Source organism: Dipodomys merriami, unplaced genomic scaffold, assembly GCF_024711535.1.
Source record: "Dipodomys merriami isolate MVZ:Mamm:240054 unplaced genomic scaffold, mDipMer1.0.p SCAF_816, whole genome shotgun sequence".
Taxonomy (NCBI): domain Eukaryota; kingdom Metazoa; phylum Chordata; class Mammalia; order Rodentia; family Heteromyidae; genus Dipodomys; species Dipodomys merriami.
In genome coordinates this window covers 217,564-235,508 of record NW_027206420.1, presented here as the reverse complement: position 1 = coordinate 235,508, position 17,945 = coordinate 217,564, and positions in this window count along the sequence as shown.

Below are 17,945 nucleotides of genomic sequence, written 5' to 3'. Positions count from 1 at the left end.
CACTGTCCCTCAGCTCTTCAGCTCAAGGCAAGCACTTTATCACTTAAGCCACAGCACCACTCCTGGTTTTCTGGTGGTTAATTGGAGATAAGAGTGTCATGGACTTTCCTGCCTGGGCTGGCTTTGAACCATGAACCTCAGATCTCATTCTGAGCAGCTAGGATTACAAGTGTGAGCCACTGGTGCCAGGTGAGTTAAGGTGTTTTGCAAGTAGAAAAGACATGAGTTTAGGGGCATGAATGAGTGCCATTGTCTGAATGTCTGCCTTACAAAAGATGTGTCTCCCTCGAATCCCTCCCTGGTGTGGGGGAGGGGGCTCTGACCTGTTAGGAACCATTTGGCCATAAGGGCTGCCATTATTAAGGGACTTGACAGAGTAGAAAGTTATATGCTTGACAAAGAGACAGTCTAATATGGAGGATTTGTTATAGCACTTTATTGTCCAACATTGAAATTAATATTTTATGTATGTTTCACTTAATTTAGAGATATAATTGATTCCTGGGCACTAATATCTCATATATGTTATCCTAGATACTCAGGAGGCTGAGACCTGAGGCTTGCTATCCAAAGCCAGTCTGGACAGAAAAGACTGTGCAATTCTTATCTCCAATTAATGGGTAAAAAAAAGGCCAGAAGTGAGGCTGTAGCTCAAGTGGTAGAGCACCAGCTTTGTGAGTAAAAAATAAACGACATTGCCCAGGTCCTGAGTTCAAGCCCCATAACTGGCACCAGGAATAAACAAATTTAAAAAATGTCTTAAATATATAGGAGAGAAGGAGCCTGGGAAAAGCAAGAGGACAAGGCCAACGGGACTGGAGAAGAACATAGAGATTGCTAAGCATGAACTCTATTGTTTGAATGGGCAAATGAACAGCCAGGAGATAGAGACAAGGTCACAGAGCTGATGGAGATTCTAGTCTAGCCCATGCTGTCTCCTGTCTCAGTACAAGTGCATTATGGTCAGTTATAGAGCAACCCTGCTGTGCTCAGGACAGGCAGCTAGCCCTAACTCTTCTGTGTACATGCAGATTTCCAGGTTGTGTAGGTTAAGGATCTGGACAGTAGGGTGGATTTTCAGTTCCTGGGTATCTCAAAAGGAACTCACCAAGGCTAAGTTTATTTCTACAGAAGAATCCACCATCAGTCAAAAAGTTGGCAAGCAACCACACAGAGCAGGCAGGCTGGCTGGCTGTTCCCTTTCTATCCCTGATCCAGCAGGCACCACTCCTCTGCTCCCATTGGCTGAGCTCAGGCTCACAATGTGAAAGGGAAGTAGATGTAATTAAAATTCAAGGAGCTTCTCAGGTGCTCAGGAAAAGGAAGTTTGTAAGTAAAGTGTATTTAACAAGGGCCGAGCCACCTGGCCAAAGCAGGAACCCTTCAGAAAAACAATTCTCACCAGGCACCGGTGGCTCACACCTGTAATCTTAGCTACTCAGGAGGCTGAGATCTGAGGATCACAGTTCAAAGCCAGCCTGGGCAGGAAAGTCCATGAGACTCTTTATCTCCAATAAACCACCAGAAAACCAGAAGTGGCGCTGTGGCTCAAGTGGTAGAGCTCTCACCTTGAGCTGAAGAGCTCAGAGACAGTGCCCAGGCTCAGTGTTAAAGACCCATAGTGGACAAAATGGAAAAAGAAAAGAAAATCTCTCAATATTAACAGAAATGAAGAAAACTCCTTTTATAGAAAAGACTTTTTCTCACATTAGTGCTAATAGCTCATGTCTCTAATCCTAGCCACTGAAGAGGCTGAGACCTGAGGCTCAGGGTTGAAAACCAGCCAGGGCAGACAAATCCATGGAAAATTTCTCTCCAATTAACCAGAAAAAGGTCAAAATTGGAGGGGTCAGTCGAATGGCGGGTAAAGCACTAGTCTGGAGCAAAACAAGCTAAGCAAGTGCATGAGGTCCAGAGTTCAAGCCTCATTGCCAGCATAAACATATTTCTGTGTCTGCACATTTAATAGATCTTTGGAGGAGAGAAGGGTGAAGGGCAAAGTCTGAGTTGCAAGTTGCCTGCTTCATGCTTTAACAAAGCCTGATCCTTGGTCCTATATGTGTGGATATCCTTGAGCTGCAGGATGACGTGGGCCACAGCGGTGACCTGTGTGTACAGACATGTGGTGCATGTCATAGGAACTGCATTGTTTCTGCACTTCTATGTGATGCCTCCGCATTTCCAAAGATCAGAAACAAAGGGAAGATGACTAGGAGCAGAGAGAGAGAGAGACAGAGAGACAGAGAGTGGGGGAGTGGGAGAGGGAGAGGGAGAGGGAGAGGGAGAAAGAGAAAGAGAGAGCACTGCAGAAACAATGCCTGAGATGCAGAACATTAAACGTCAAGTCATATAAACCGGCAAACCTGCACCACCACAGCCATAAAACACCCACGCCTGCTATCATCCACAGCCATGCGCCCCGCCTGGCCGCATTGCTCCAAATTCTGCACCAGGCTGTTCTAGAGCCCATGTTATAGTTTCCTGGAGAGTGTGAACCCATCCTTAGCCAGAACCTGATTGCCTTCCTCCTCCTCCTCCTCCTTCCCTCTTTCCCTCGGCCACCCAGAGTGGGCCGCACCTGCTGAGATGGGAAGGAAAGAGGAAAGCAGCCTTGGTCTGTCACCTATATGGGTTTTCCAGACAGCAGGACAACAGCACTTGGAATTCCCTACCATCCATCTGTCCTCTCTACCAACCCCACCTCCTACCAGGGCCACATCCCTTCTCACATGGCCCACAAGCTGCTCCTCCCAGGTGCACTGCTATTTCTTAGGTGCTGACCCTCCTACAGCTCCTTTCACCTGCAGCCACCACAACCAAGCAGCACCCAGAAAACCTGGTTTTACTTAGTACTTAGGGACTCTTGTGAGCACCTTGCTGAGGGCTACATCTGCACTGCCTTCAGTAACGTATGACAGGTACTATGGCTCCAGTGCTGTAGCATTGACAATCGGGAAACCAATAAAGCTAGAAGGAGATAGAGGCGTGTAAGCAAATGGTCAGACTCTGTGCCCTTTTGTGCAGGTTTGCATTTTAACCAGAATTACAATGATCTTCTTTGGGGAAAAATAAATAAATCAGTAAATAAATCTTATGATGGAATTTTTAATTTATACTAGTGAACTGACAAGGATCTATTGACCAAAGGGCGTTATCTGGGCTCCATGAAAGCAATGCTAGAACCATCTGACCCCCAGAAATTATCTACTTCATGCTGAATGGAGCCCCTGAACATCATCCTACAAAAGTTAATTGGCCAAGATCCATTGCTCTTACAGAAACCGTTCTGGCTCCATTCATGGGGGTTGCAAGATCAGGTACCATTGTGGATCTAGAAGGGTCTAGAAGGTCTCTGTCACAGGAATGTTATAAGTGAGGAGTGGACATGAGGTGGTGGAATGGAGGAGTGTGGAACAGGTGACATGAAGGGCAGGCAGACTCAGCAACTGGCTGGTGGTGTGTGTCACACTAAGCGAATGGCTTCACTCAATGAAACCTCTTTGCATTCTCTGAAAAGTTGGGATTCATAATGGTCTCCTCTCTCTGGGGGAGTCATGAGCATTGAACGAACTAGTGACAGAGTATGAGAACACCCTTTTGAAATTGTAAGTGATATGTATATGTGTGTGTTTCTGAAGAGTATAGAATTATTAATTTTTTTGTCGGTCATGGGGCTTGAACTCTAGGCCTGGGTGCTGTCCCTCAGCTCTTCAGTTCAAGGCTAGCACTCTACCACTTGAGCCACAGAGCCACTCCGGGTTTTCTGGTGGTTAATTGGAGACAAGCATCACAGACATTCTTGCTTTGGCTGGCTTCAAACTGTGATCCTCAGATCTCAGCCTCCTGAGTAGCTAGGATTATAGTGGTGCCTGGCAGAAAATAAGTTTGTTTGTTTGTTTAAGAAAAGCATTTGCTCCTTTAGCCTAGAAATTCTACCACTAAGAAATCACCCTATAGAAAGAATCGCATGTACTTTCATTACTGATTTACAACTGTGCTGTTTCAGATCCTTTTTAAAAGGCAAAAAAATAAAACAACAAAAACTAACCTGGAAACATCATAAACTGTCCAACCAGATAAATATATCATGGAGCTAGCTGGGTGCCTGTGGCTCATGCCTGTTTTCTGAGCTACTCTAAAGGGTAAGAAGTAAGACTCGTAGCTCCAAGCTAGCCAGGGCAGAAAATTCCTTGAGACTTTTATCTCCAATTAATCACCAAAAAGCCAGAAGTAGAGCTCTGGCTTGATTTGTGCTATGCCAGCCTTGAACAGAAAATTCAAAGCAAAAACTCATTCTCTTAGTTCAAGTCCTATTACCAGCACACACACACATGCACACACATACACGAAAGAAAGACCAATGACCAGCAAAAAAAAAAAAAAAAAGAAGAATCTCAGATTTGTCTGCCAGGGCTGGTTTTGAACCTTGATCCTCAGACCTCAGCTTCCTAAGTAGCTGGGATTACAGGTGTGAGCCAACAGCACCTGGCCTAAACATCCATCTTTCTTTTTCTTTCTTTTTTGTAAGCCTTAGCTGCACTTCCAGTTTTCTAGTGGTTAATTGGAGATAAGAGTCTCATAGATTTTCCTGCCTGGGCTGGTTTCCAACCACAATCCTCAGATCCTTAGTCTTCTGAGTAACTAGGATTATAGGTGGGAGCCACCATTGCCTAGCCTAAACGTGTTTTTGTTGTTGGTGGTAGTCATGGGGCTTGAACTCTGGGCCTGGACTCTGTCCCTGCGCTCTTCAGCTCAAGGCAAATTTTCTACCACTTGGGCCACAGCGCCACTTCTGGCTTTTTGCTGATTAATTGGAGATAAGAGTCTCTTGGACTTTCCTTGCCTGGGGTGGCTTTGAATCATGATCCTCAGATCTCAGACTCCTGAGCAGCTAAGATTACAGGTGTGTCCCCGGCCTAACCATTTCTTAATATGGGTCTTGGTAAAAAATATTCAAAGCCAAGTATGGTGGTATGTGCTGGCAATCGGGAGAATCAGAAGTTCCAGGCCAGTCTGGGTTATATAGTGAGACACTGTTTCAAAATCAAAACAAACTAAGGAAAAGTATGTAGGTGAAACTATTCTTGTAGCCATCTTTGGAAAATACACCCAGCCACTTAGCAATGTGCGTTTCAGAGAAAGCACTAGTGATGGCAGCTTCATTTTGCTGTCTGAAGTGTCTGCCTGGTGAGAGGCTTGGATGGTGGCGATCATGGTGGTGGTGGAGGTGGTGGTGGTGGTGGTGGTGGTGGTGGTGGTGTGTGTGTGTATGTGTGCATGCAAGCGTACATGCACACACTCATGCCTGTTCTGGGGCTTGAACAGAGTCTGGGTGCTGTCCCTGAGTTTTTTCACTCAAGGCTGTTACTCTACCACTTGAGCTCCATTTTGGCTTTTTAGTTAATTGGAAATGAGTGTCACAGACTTTTCTTCCTTGGCTGGCTTTGAACTGTGATCCTCAGATCTCAGTCTCCTGAGTAGCAAGGATTATAGATGGGAGCCACCAGGACTTGGCTTCCTCTCCTGTTCTTTGAAACAGGGTTTTGCTATGGAGTTCCAGGTGGCCTGGAACTTATAATTCTCTTGCCTCTGCCTTCTGATTGCTGGGATTACAGACACACACCACCTTGCCTGGCTCTCTGTTCAGGAAGACATTTGATAAGCCTTCCTTCCTTCCTTCTTCCTTCATTCCTTTGTTCCTTTGTTCCTTAGTTCCTTCCTTCCTTCCTTCCTTCCTTCTTTCCGTCTTTCTTTCCTTCCTACCTTTCTTCCTTCCCTCCATCTCCTTTAACTTGGGGCCTTGTGCTCTTACTGAGCCTTTTTGCTCAAGGCTGGTGCTCTACCACTTGATCCACAGCTCTGCTTCCAGTAGTTTGCTCATTAATTGTGGATAAGTGTCTTTCAGGGTTTTTTTTTTCCTAAGCTGGCTTTGAACTGCGATCCTCAGATCTCAACCTCCTGAGTAGTTAGGATTACAGGCATGAGCCACCAGCATCTGGCCAAGATTTTCCAATAATTCTCCATGGACTTGGTTTGGAGGGCATTCTTGATAAATGTCCTATCTCCGTCCCATGACCACAGTAGGATAATGGTTGAAATATGTGGATTTTGAAAATTATTATTCTTTTTTATTCTTTTGCTTTTTTTGTCTGCCCTCAGGCTTGGAGACAAGGACTGGGTGCTGTCTCCTTCAGGTGTCTTTTGTTCAAGGTGAGCATTCTACCACTTGAGCCACAGTGCCACTTCTGGCTTTTTTTGTGTTGTTCAGTTTTAGGGCCCGAACTCTGGGTCTGGGCACTGTCCTTTGAGCTCTTCAGCTCAAGACTGGCACTCTACCACTTGAGCCATAGCACCACTACCAGATTTTTCTGCTTATGTGGTGCTGAAGAATTGAACCCAGGGCCTCAAGCACACAAGGCAAAGCACTCTATCACTGAGCCACCGTCTCAGCCCTATAAGGAGTCTAGAAGTGGATTTTTTGTTGTTGGTGGTGGTGGTTGTGGGGCTTGAACTCTGGGCCTGGGCACTATTGCTCAGCTCAAGCTCAAGGCTAGCGTTCTTCCACTTCTAGCTTTTTTTGAGTAGTTTATCAGAGATAAGGGTCTCACAGATTTTCCTGTCCAGGCTGCTTCGAACTGCAATTCTGAGTTCTTAGCCTCCTGAATAGCTAGGATTACATGTATGAGCCATGGTGCCTATAAATGGTTTTATTATTATAAAGGTGATGTACAGAGGGGTCACAGTTATGTAAGTCAGGTAATGACTATATTTCTTTTTGGACACTGGTACCCAAGGAATATTTGTTTAAAAAATTCAACAATTTTCTGAATCTAAATTCTCCTTCCTTTCATCTTTGCAGGCAAATCTTTATCCTGCTCTTCATGCATTAGAAGTTAGTCAATTAGAAATAAATGCACAGCTGTGTGGCTGTAGGGACAGAGGAAGTTCAGAAGAGAAGATAACAGGTCATCGAAACATCTGCTTAATCATCATCAACAACAACAGTAACCAAGCTTATACAATTGGATCAGTGATCTTAAAATGGATCACAGAATTAAAGGCAAACTGAAAATAAAATATAACCGCGTGCTGGTAGCTCACTCCTGTAATCCTAGCCGCTGAGAAGGCTGAGAGCTGAGGATTGCAGTTCAAAGCCAGCCTGGGCTTTGGAGATAAGACTCTTATCTCCAATTTATCACAGTAAATGCTGGAGGTGGCACTGTGGCTCAAGTGTAGAGTGTTAGCCTTGCACAAAAGGAGCTCAGGGACAGCATTCAGGTCCAGTTCATGCCCTAGGATCAAATACATATATCCAGAGAGAAACATAAGGGAAAATCCTTGTAACTCTAGGAAAAACTTTTTTTACGATTCTTTTATTAATCTTATGTGGTACCAAGGAATCGAACCTAGGGCCTCATGCATGCGAGGCAAGCACTTTACCACTGAGCCACATTCCCTGCCCCTAGGAAAAATTTTTGTTTTGGGGGGGTGGTCTTCGTGGGGCTTGAACTCTTGGGCCTGGGTGCTGTCCCTCAGATCTTCAGCTCAAGGCAAGTGCTCTACCACTTGAGCCACAGAGCCACTTTGGGTTTCTGGTGGTTAATTGGAGAGAGGAGCCTCACAGACTTTCCTGCCCAGGCTGGCTTTGAACCATGATCATCAGATCTCAGCCTCCTGAGTAGCTAGGATTACAGGCCCAGCTTGTGGTTATTTTTTTCAGTTATTAAGATGTTATACAAAGGGGTTACTATTTCATAAGTCAGACAATGAATACATTTCACTCCTTTCTTTGCTTTTCCTCAGTTTCTCCCTCCCAGCCTGCCTGCAAGTTACACAGTTCATTTTCCACAGTGTATACTGACTTTTGCTATAGTTATTTTTGAGATAGGATCATGATTTCTGGGAGCCTAGACCACTTTTTTATATATACTGGTGCTTGAACTCAGGGCCTGTAACTCTGTTTTTTTCTGCTTGAGGATGGAGCTCTATTGTTAAGATAATGGGACATAAGAAACTCTTGAGTTTCCTGCCTCAGCTGGCTTCCAACCTCTATCCTTAGATTTCAGTCTCCGGAGTAGCTGGAATTACAGATGAAACCCACAACCCTGGAGCCTGAGATTTCTTTAAGAAGGGCTCAGTGATGGGAGAGACAGATGGAGATATTGATCAAGATGTGCTGTAGACCTGTGGAAATGTCACAACGAAACTTGCAGTGATGTAGGTGCTAATTTGAAAAGTCATTGGTTAAGAGGAACAGGGGTGGGGCTTAAACCTGGGGGTAGGGCTTGATTCCCAGGGCCCTGTACCTTTGTGCTCCAGGGGGCTAGAATACTGGACCAAGACCCTAGGAAAACATCTGCCACTTGATAGACTACTGCCTCTCTGGAATGGCAGCTCAAGTCCCCTTCAGTCCATTCCAGCACGTGTGGCTAAGTCCAGACTATGGCCCAGCCTGCTGGCACAGCTGGTGGCCCCCAAAACGCTGAAGAGGGGCTGCCAGAGCCCTCCATATGTAAAGAAGATGCGAGCTGGTGTTGGACTGTGATCTGCCTTTGCTTTGCACTCCCCTAGCTCTGGGTTCCTGCTCATGTGGCTTCCTGGTGCTAAATGCTGAGGAGGGAGCCAGGCAGGTGCTGGTGGCTCATGCCTGCCCAGAATCCTAGCTACTCAGGAGGCTGAGATCTGAGGGTTTCCAAGAGACTCTTATCTCCAAGTAACCCCCAGAGAGTCAAAGTGGAGCTGGGGCTGGGGATACATGGGACACCACATCTCCTGGAAAATTGAATTGGCTCAAAATGGTAGAGTGCTAGCCTTGCACAAAAAGACCTCAGGGACAGTGGCCTGGCCCTGGGTTCAAGACCCAGGACTGAAAAAAACAAACAACCCCTCCCCCCCCCAAAAAAACTGATGAGTGACAATGTCAAGCAGATTTGCAATCCCTGACCATGGATGTGTTTGGCACATAGGAGACTTTTCCCCTCCACCCCAGGCACAGGGAGGGCCTGTCCCAAAGTGGCAGCCCTGGAGGGCAGCCTGGCCTTGTCTGCCTCCCACTCCAGGGTCTGCTGCTCTTGGGGGCCCAGGTCACTTTTGGAGCTCTTGTGATAGATTCTTTTATTCTCTTTTCTTGGGGGGGGGCAAGTCTTGGGGCTTGAACTCAGGGCCTGAGTGCTGTCCTTGAGCTTGTTTGCTCAAAGCTGGTGTTCTACCACTTGAGCCACAGCTCTACTTCTGGCTTTATGCTGGTTGATTGAAGATAAGAAGAGCCCATAGCTCTGTTTCCCCCCTCACTGTGAGATCCTTCTGGGTCATGTTACCCTCTGCCTGCCCTCCCCCCCAATGGATTCTGGGAGAAGCACTACCCCATGTGATGGGGTCTCTTAGCTGGGGCTCCTGTCACAAGGTCAGAGGTTGGCTTAGCACTGAACACATTAGCTTCTCATGGCTCCTAACTCTGCAGAGTCCAGGGTCAACACAGCTGCCATTGGAACATCCTTGAACCAAGCCCTCTTCCCCTCAGCCATAACAAGGTTTTGTTTCTCTTTCTTTCTTTCTTTCTTTCTTTCTTTCTTTCTTTCTTTCTTTCTTTCTTTCTTTCTTTCTTTCTTTCTTTCTTTCTTTCTTTCTTTCTTTCTTTCTTTCTTTCTTTTTTATTTTTTTTATTTTTTTAATTTTTTTTTGGGTCTGGTCGTGGGGCCTGAACTCTGGGCCTGGGTGCTGTCCCTCAGCTCTTCAGCTCAAGGCTAGCGCTCTACCACTTGAGCCACAGCGCCACTTCCGGCTTTTTTCTTTTTGCTTAATATGGTGCTGAGGAATCAAACCCAGGGCCTCAGGCATGCAAGGCAAGCACTCTACCACTGAGCCACCTTCCCAGCCCCGTTTCTTTCTTTCTTTCTTTCTTCCTTCTTTCCTTCCTTCCTTCCTTCCTTCCTTCCTTCCTTCCTTCCTTCCTTCCTTCCTTCCTTCCTTCTTTCCTTCCTTCCTTCTTTCCTTCCTCCTTTCCTTTCTTACTTTCTTTCCGGTAGGGTTTCACCCTTCTGCTTGATTGAGATCTTCCAAACCTACACTTCTCACACAGCTGTGATTACAGATACTAGCCACCATGCCTGAACTGTGTCTCTATTTCTAAGGTCACTGACCCCACATTTGCAGCCCAACCCTCTCCTTCCTCCTATCAGCTCCCTTCATGCAACTCAGTCCTTCTGTTCTACCTTCTTTTCTTCTCTCCCTTTCGCTGCCCCTTTACATTCTTCCCTTCTTTTCCTCCCTTCTCCTCTCCTATAACCCTTCTTTCTCCCCTTCCCTTTTCTTCCTTCTTCCCCTTCTTTCCTCCCCCTCTCTTTTCCTTTCTTCTCCCCTCTCCTCCTCTCCCTTCTTTCCCCTCCTCTCCTTTCTCCCTCACTTCCCCTCCCTCCCCTCCCCTCTCCTTCCCTCCTGGGACAGGCTTCACAGAATTCTCTGGCTGCCTCTGGCCTCCAAGGCCTGCCCTTTGTGGTCAGCATGATGCATTTGCCCCTGTCCCGCAGAGCTGCAGCTTCCCTTCCCTTTCCTTCTCTTCCCTCCCCCCTCCACCCTTCCCCCCTCCCCTCCCCTCCCCTTCCTTCTCTCTCTTCCTTTTACACCTTCTTGTCAGTCCTAGAGCTTGAACTAAGGGCCTGGGCACTGTCTCTTAGCTTTTTCTTTGGTATTCTATTGGTATTCTACCATTTGAGTCACATCCCTTACTTCCATTTTTTTTTGTTGGTTCATTGGAGATATGAGTCTCATGGACTTTCCTGCCTTGGCTGGCTTCAGACTTTGATCCTCAGATCTTAGCCTCCTTAGTTGCAGCTAGTATGACAGGCATGAGCCACTAGTGCCTGGCTCTTATTTTTATTCTCTTTGTGTTTAACTGGTTCTCTCTCTCTCTCTCTCTCTCTCTCTCTCTCTCTCTCTCTCTCTCTCTCTCTCTCTCTCTCTCTCTCTCTCTCTCTCTCTCTCTCTCTCTCTCTCTCTCTCTGAGTCACATGATCCCATGATCCATAATGATATAAAAGGTTCTAGAATTTTACAGAGGCAAACTCCTGCCTTGCTTGTGACCCTGAGAAGGTCAAGTTTAATTACTGAGGGAACTCAAAGAGAGCATCATTGCTCGCATAGATTAGCCCCAAACATGAGCAGTGGAACCCCAATGTACTTGTGTGGGGCAGGATCCCAGAGGTGCTTATTCACGTAGTTCTGCCACCTGCTTCAGGCCCCAAGAGGCTGGAACTGGCTGGGGGTGGAGGTGGAGGCATGTGGAACGGCTGGAGCCATCTGCCATGCTGTGCTGGCTCAGGTCATATGCAGGGTGTGTGTGTGTATGTGTGTGTGTGTGTGTGTGTGTGTGTGTGTGTGTGTATTTCTTTCCAGCACATGGTCTTCAAGGCAGCACAGGACTACAGTATGCATGTTCTTGAGGAGAAGTGGAGTTAGCAGTGCATCGCAGCATGGCTTTGCCCTGCACAGACCTGGTGCTGCAGCTAGCCTAGGATCAAAAGGATGGGACATAGCTGGGTATGGGTGGCTCACACCTGTAATCCTCAGAAGTCTGAGATCTGAAGATCACAGTTCAAAGCCAGACTGGACAAGAAAGTCCCTTTGTTTCCAATAAACCACCAGAAAAGTGTAAGTGGAGCTGGTGGCTCAAAATGGCCGAGTGCTAGCCTTGAGCAAGAGGTCAGGGACAGTGCCCAGGCCCTGAGTTCAAGCCACATGACCAACGAGAGAGAGAGAGAAAGAGAGAGAGAGAGAGAGACAGAGAGACAGAGAGACAGAGAGACAGAGAGACAGAGAGACAGAGAGACAGAGAGACAGAGAGACAGAGACAGAGAGACAGAGACAGAGACAGAGAGACAGAGACAGAGACAGAGACAGAAACAGAGACAGAGAGAGAGAGAGAGAGAGAGAGAAGAGGAGGGGCCTTATCTCACTACATGTTGAGGGGAGAGGAACATCAAAGGATTTATAGCCCTCACAGGCCATTTTGTGTTCCTCAAGTCTTAGGTGCCTGGTGTAGGAAACAGAGAAGACATTCCTTGTTTGGGGTGAAGGAGTACACGGGGCCTCTGCCTCTTGCATAGGCCCATCTCTGCAGTGGAAAAGGATCCATCTATGTGTGGCCTGGTGGGTTGCCTGTGGGCCTGGGGTGGTCCAAATGCTACAATGCCAGTCTTGAGCAAGAAAGCCAAGCAGCTGAGTGGGTCCCTGAGTTCAAGCTTCTGGAACCAGTGTGTGTGCATGTACCAATCACACACACACACACACACACACACACACACACACACACACACACACACACACACACACACACACACACACACACACACACCAATAATAAAAGCACAGGTCTTCGGCTATAAGCTGTCCCTCAAATATAAACAGCAAGTAGCACTAGGACACCTCCATCCAGCCCTGCCTTCCTGGTGTCTGCAGATCCACCTTGACCTCAGTGTGCAGAGCCACCAGCTAGTGTGACAGGCACAGGCAGGGTCTCCAGATTCTCTTTTCCCCAATTTATCTGTTGACATTGAATCCAAAATGGTGATATTAGGGAGTGAACAACTGAGAGGAGCCTTAAGGAATGGCATGGGCCTCTGTTCCAGGGGCTCACAAGCTCTCATTTGCCTCTGTCCCCATGACCTGGCTCAGCCACAGCCATCCTCCTGGGGAGCAGAGAAGGCCCTCTCCCTGCTGTAGCAGTTGTGTTTGTTGTTTAGATGAGATCTATGTCATCTTCCTTGGCGATGCAAAGGATGGATCTGTAGGTGAGTGGACAGTCCTTGATTTATGATGGCTGAACTCTCAATGGCACTATCCCACCATGGGACAAAGACAAGAGCAGTTCACTTTCACCAGGTCTTGCTTGGTCCCCTGGCTAGTGATGTCCAGGACATTGCGTGGTGACAGTGAGCTTACACATCCCCGGGGAAATCAGTGGACCCACTGTGGTGTGCTGTGTTGCTAAGCAACAATGCCTGGGAGGAGGTGGATGAAAGGCATCTTTGACTTACAGTCTGTCAAAATGTTTGATGGGAGACTTGGGATGTAACCCTATGGGAAGTCGGGGTGTAGGCTGTGCATGGAGCATCTGTTTATAGTAAGAGTTATCGTCAGCAATTTGTTCCTGAGTTATGGAAATCTAGTATGCTATCTGTCAGTTGGAGACCTGAGAAAGGCAGAGGGTGAATTCCAGCCTGAGTTCAGATTCTCTGATACTTGTAGGAGCCAGAGGTGCCAGTCCCAGTCCAAGGGGATAAGAGCTAGGTGTCAGCTCCAGCTGGCAGGCTGAGAGAATCAAGCTTCTTCCACCTTTGTGCTCTATTCTTGGGTTGGATGACGTCCACCTGCATAGCCCAACCTGGCTGTACTCTGCCCACCAAGTTAAATGCCAATGCCATCCAGAAACTCGTAGGGAGGCCAGAAACCACATATCTGCGCACCCTGTGGCCCAGTCAAGGTGACACAGAGAATCAACAAGGCATGACACCCGAGGAGAGGGAGACGGTAGGGGATAGTAGTACTTTTCTAGCCTGCCACAGCCAATTCTCATGGGCTTGGTGACTTTAAATAACAGAGATTTATTCTTTGTTCAAACCAGGTGTCAGCAGGCCTTGCTTGCTCTGAAAGCTTACCTCTTTCTAGAGGCAGGATCTTACTAGGTTACCCAATACTTCCTTAGTCTGTGTGCTGGGATTACAGGTGTACAAAAACAAACCAGCTCTGTGGCTTCTTAATTTGATGCAATCCCAATTGTTAGTCCTTGCTTTTTTGGAGGGAGGGTGTGTGTGTAGGTGGTGGGGCTTCAATACTGGGCCTGAGCACAGTCCCTGAGCTTTTCAGCTTAAGGCAAGCATTCTACCACTTGAGCCACAGCATCACTTCTGGTTTTCTGGTGATTAGTTGGAGGTAAGAGTCTCATGAACTTTCCTGCCTGGGCTGGCTTTGAACCATGATCCTCAGATCTCAGCCTCCTGAGTAGCTAGGATTACAGGTGTGAGCCACCGGGTACCCGGTTAGTTCTTGCTTTTATTTCCTGAGCTATGAGAGTCCTTAGGAAATTATTGCCTGTGCCTACATTTGCCCCCTCCTCTGTGCTTGTGTTTGAGCTCAGAGATCCATACTTACTAAGCTGGCATAATACTGCTGAGCTACACCTCCATCTTTATTTTTTCCTTATTGTTTATAGGGCAGGCTTTCCATTCCCCATGTCCTGGCGGCTTTAGGTGCTTAGTTGTTGTTGGAACCACAGGAACAGGCTGCCCCATTCCACTTCCCTCTGTACAGATGGAGTTTTGAGGGCATTTATTTATTTATTTATTTATTTATTTATTTATTTATTTATTTATTTATTTATTTATTTATTTATGCCTTGACTGGCCTGGAACCATGATCCTCCCAATCTCAGCCTCTCATGTAGCTTGAGATGACAGGCATATGCCACTGTACCCTGCTATGGGTTAAGGTAGGATATCTTGAACTTTTCTGTCTAGTCTTCCTGTTCTTAGCCTCCAAGTAGCCAGGATTCCAGGCAGAAGTCACCACACCTACCTGGTGGTCTTGAAGTGTTTCCTCTAATATTTTCAAAGCTTCAGGTCAAACCAATTTTTGAGGAAGAGACGGGAAGAGACTGAATTCCCAGCCTGGGAATTGGGTCTTGGTCAAGGTAAATAAAAAGCAAAGCCAGGTGCCATCAAGTCCTGAAGGGAAAGCAGTGGTCTGTGTCTTAAGTGTGGCATGGGTCTGTAAAGCTGCAGACAGTTCTGAGCGGACAGCAACCCCACAGCCACTTTTGGAGAGGAACGATGGCTGTGGTCATCTTTCCAAAGTGTGGATTTGGATGAGCACCTGGCAGCTGGCCTTGAACACAGCCAGTGTCTTTGTGTCTGCTCTGGGTGCTGAAGCAGTGTTCTTGAACTGCAGAACTATATGGGTGCATCAGGAAAGGGTTGACAGGGTAAGAAGAGGGTGGAACCAGGAGATCATGTGTGACAGACTTTTTTTTTGCTTTGTTGGTTTGAACTGAGGATGTCTTGCTTGTTAGGCAGTTGCTCTGCCACTTGAGCCATTCTTCCAGCCATTTTTTATTTGAGATTCTTTCTCAGATAGGGTCTCCTGCTTTGTCCTGGGGAGCATTAGTACCCTTTTCCTCAATGGTAACTGGGATTAAAGGCATGTGCTACCAAGCTTGGCCCAGGAATTCCACCCCCCCACAAACACACTTCTAATAGCAGATAGCCATCTAGTTGTCCCGACTGGGAGAAGTGTCTCGTGCCCTTGGCTTGATGGGAAGAGGTTTTCAAGAGGGGCTTTGACGTGGACCTTCTTTCTCCACTGCCCCTGTTCCGGTGGTCCTGGTTCTGCTTGTCACTGCCTCACTTGCTCATCCCAGGTCGAGGGCATGGTGGGAGTCCAGGCCCCCGACTTCTGCCTCTGGAACCGCAGCAAAGTCCCCCTCTTCTTCCTCTCCCCTGCCTGGCCTCCCTGGCTGAGCTTCCCCGCTGGGCCTCCCAAAAAGCCTCACTCCAACCTGGGCCAAGCAGGAAGGGAGGCGCCTCCTTCCCCCCACATCCAGACCCTTGCTCGACCAAAAGGAGACAGCCAGGAGGAGGTGCTGCATCCTGCGGAATTGGCTGGATTCTTGGTGATTGCATCCAGGACTCTGGGGCAGGGCTGGGCCTCCCAGTTTCTTTGTCAGTCACCCTTATGAGCCCTGCCTTAGGGGAGGGGAGGGCGGTGGGCAGACAGACAGGGCTGGGGCCAATCAGAGACTGTTGCTAGGAAAACGGACACCTATGCAAATTACAGCGAGAGGGGCTGGGTTCCCAGCTGGCCTGGCTCAGAGCTCAGCTTTCTAGGGACTCAAGTCCTCTTCCTCTCTCTTCCTCCCTCTCTCCTCTCCCTCTCCCTCTCCCTCTCTCCGTCTCTTTTCCTCTTCTCCCTCCCTCTTTCCGTCCCTCCCTCCCTTGCTCCCTCTCTCTTCCTCTCTTCTCTCCCTTTGTGCCTACTCCCTCCTCCTCTCCCTCTGTCTCCCTTTCTCTCCTTCCCTCCCTCTACTTCCCTCCCTCCCTCCCTCCCTTTCTCTCCCTTCCTCTCTCTCCCTCCCTCTCTCCCTCCCTCCCTTTTCCTCTCTCCCTGTCTTCTTTCTTCCTCTCTCTCTTTCCCCTTCTCTCTTCTTTCTCCCTCCCTCCCTCTTTCCCTTTCTCTTCTCTACCTCTCCTCTATCTCCCTCTCCCTCTCTCTGTTTCTCTTTTAACTCCCTCCCTCTTGTTTTTCTCACTCCCTCTTTTCCCTCTCCCTCCTCTGCCTCTCCCCTGTCTCCCTCTTCCTTTTTCCCCTCTTCCTCTCCCTCTTTTCCTCTCTTCCTCTCCTCTCCCTTCCCTTCCTTCTCCTTTCTCCTCCTTCCTTCCACTTCTCCACCTTTCTCCCCCCTCCTCTCTCTCCCTCTCCCTCCCCTTCCCTGTAGATACATCTGACATGAAGTTGCATGTGCATGGGGGGAAGGGATGTGTGCCAGCACGAGTTTATGCCAGAATGGCAACAAGGCAGACTTTTATGACTCAAACCCCACTGGGGGTGAACTCACCTTCACCCATCTTACGTGGGGAGGTGGCTCAGTCCAGCTTGTCCAGTACTTTTGCCAGAGCTGCGTGCCAGCCTTCTGAGGGCCAGATGCCAGCAGCCCATTAGCCACGAGCCACCAGCCTGTGTGCACCTGTTCAGCCTGTCCCCTGGGCTTGGCGGCCCTGCCTCCTGAACCCGCTCTGTTCTTGCAATTGCAATATCTTCCCTTAATAAAACCAGGATGGAGGTTAATTGTCTACATCGTTCTGCAATTGAACAGCTCCATAAAATATTTATGAGGCGCATACAGGGGGAGGAATGGGGTTTGCTTGTTTGGTTTGGGGCTACAGCTAACATCTGGCGAGGGAGTCCCCCAGGAGAGGAAGTGTCTTAAGAATTGCTGATGCTCAGTCTGGAGCTGCCAGGTCACTCCTGGAATTCCAGCTACTTTGGAGGCTGAGATCTGAGGATCATGGCCTGAAGCCAGCTGGGGAACCAAAGTGAGACTCTTCTCTTCAATCAACCACCATAAAGCCAGAAGTGGTAGAGCACCAGCCAAAACATAAGAAAAAAAAACGTTCAGAGACAGCACTCAGGCACTGAGTTCAAGCCCCAAGATTGGCACAAAAAAGGACTTTCTGATGTTGAGCATTTGGAACTCCTCTTTGGGTGCTATCCTAAAGTATTTAGGAGTCTAAGTTGGTCCCTTGCTGCTAGACATGCTGTTAGTGATGTCAGGAGCATTTGAGTTTAGCTAATGCATTTCAGGATGAAATGAAGGGGAAGGGGCACTGAGTCTAGAAGAGTAGACATACACCATCCATGTAGCTCACCAGCCTGGCTCATTCCATACCCAGTGTCAGACATGGGTACACCCTGAAGCTCTTTCTTTTGAGAAGGGATCTTCCTATGATGTCTAGGCTAGGCCATAGAATTCTTGAGTTTAAATATTACTATACCTTGGTCCCCTGAGTTGCTGATACTTCAGGCATGTACTACCACTCTTGATATTATGCAATCTCATTGAACAAAACGAAAAATCCTTGAAGCCAAGCGCCAGTTGCCCACGCCTGTAATCCTACCTACTCTAGGAGGCTGAAATCTGAGGATCATGTTTGGAAGCCAGCTTGGGCAGGAAAGTCCTTCAGAGTCTTATCTCTAATAAGCCACTAAGGAAAAGCCAGAAGTGGTGTTGTGGCTCAAGTGGTAGAGTGCTAGCCTTGAGCACAGAGAGGCTCATGGATAGAACCCAGGTCCAGAGTTCCAGCCCCAGGACTGGTAAAGACAAATGAACAAAGAAAACAAACAAAACAACAACAAACCTTTTGGTCCCAACTGGGGTATAGAAACTGGATTGAAATGTT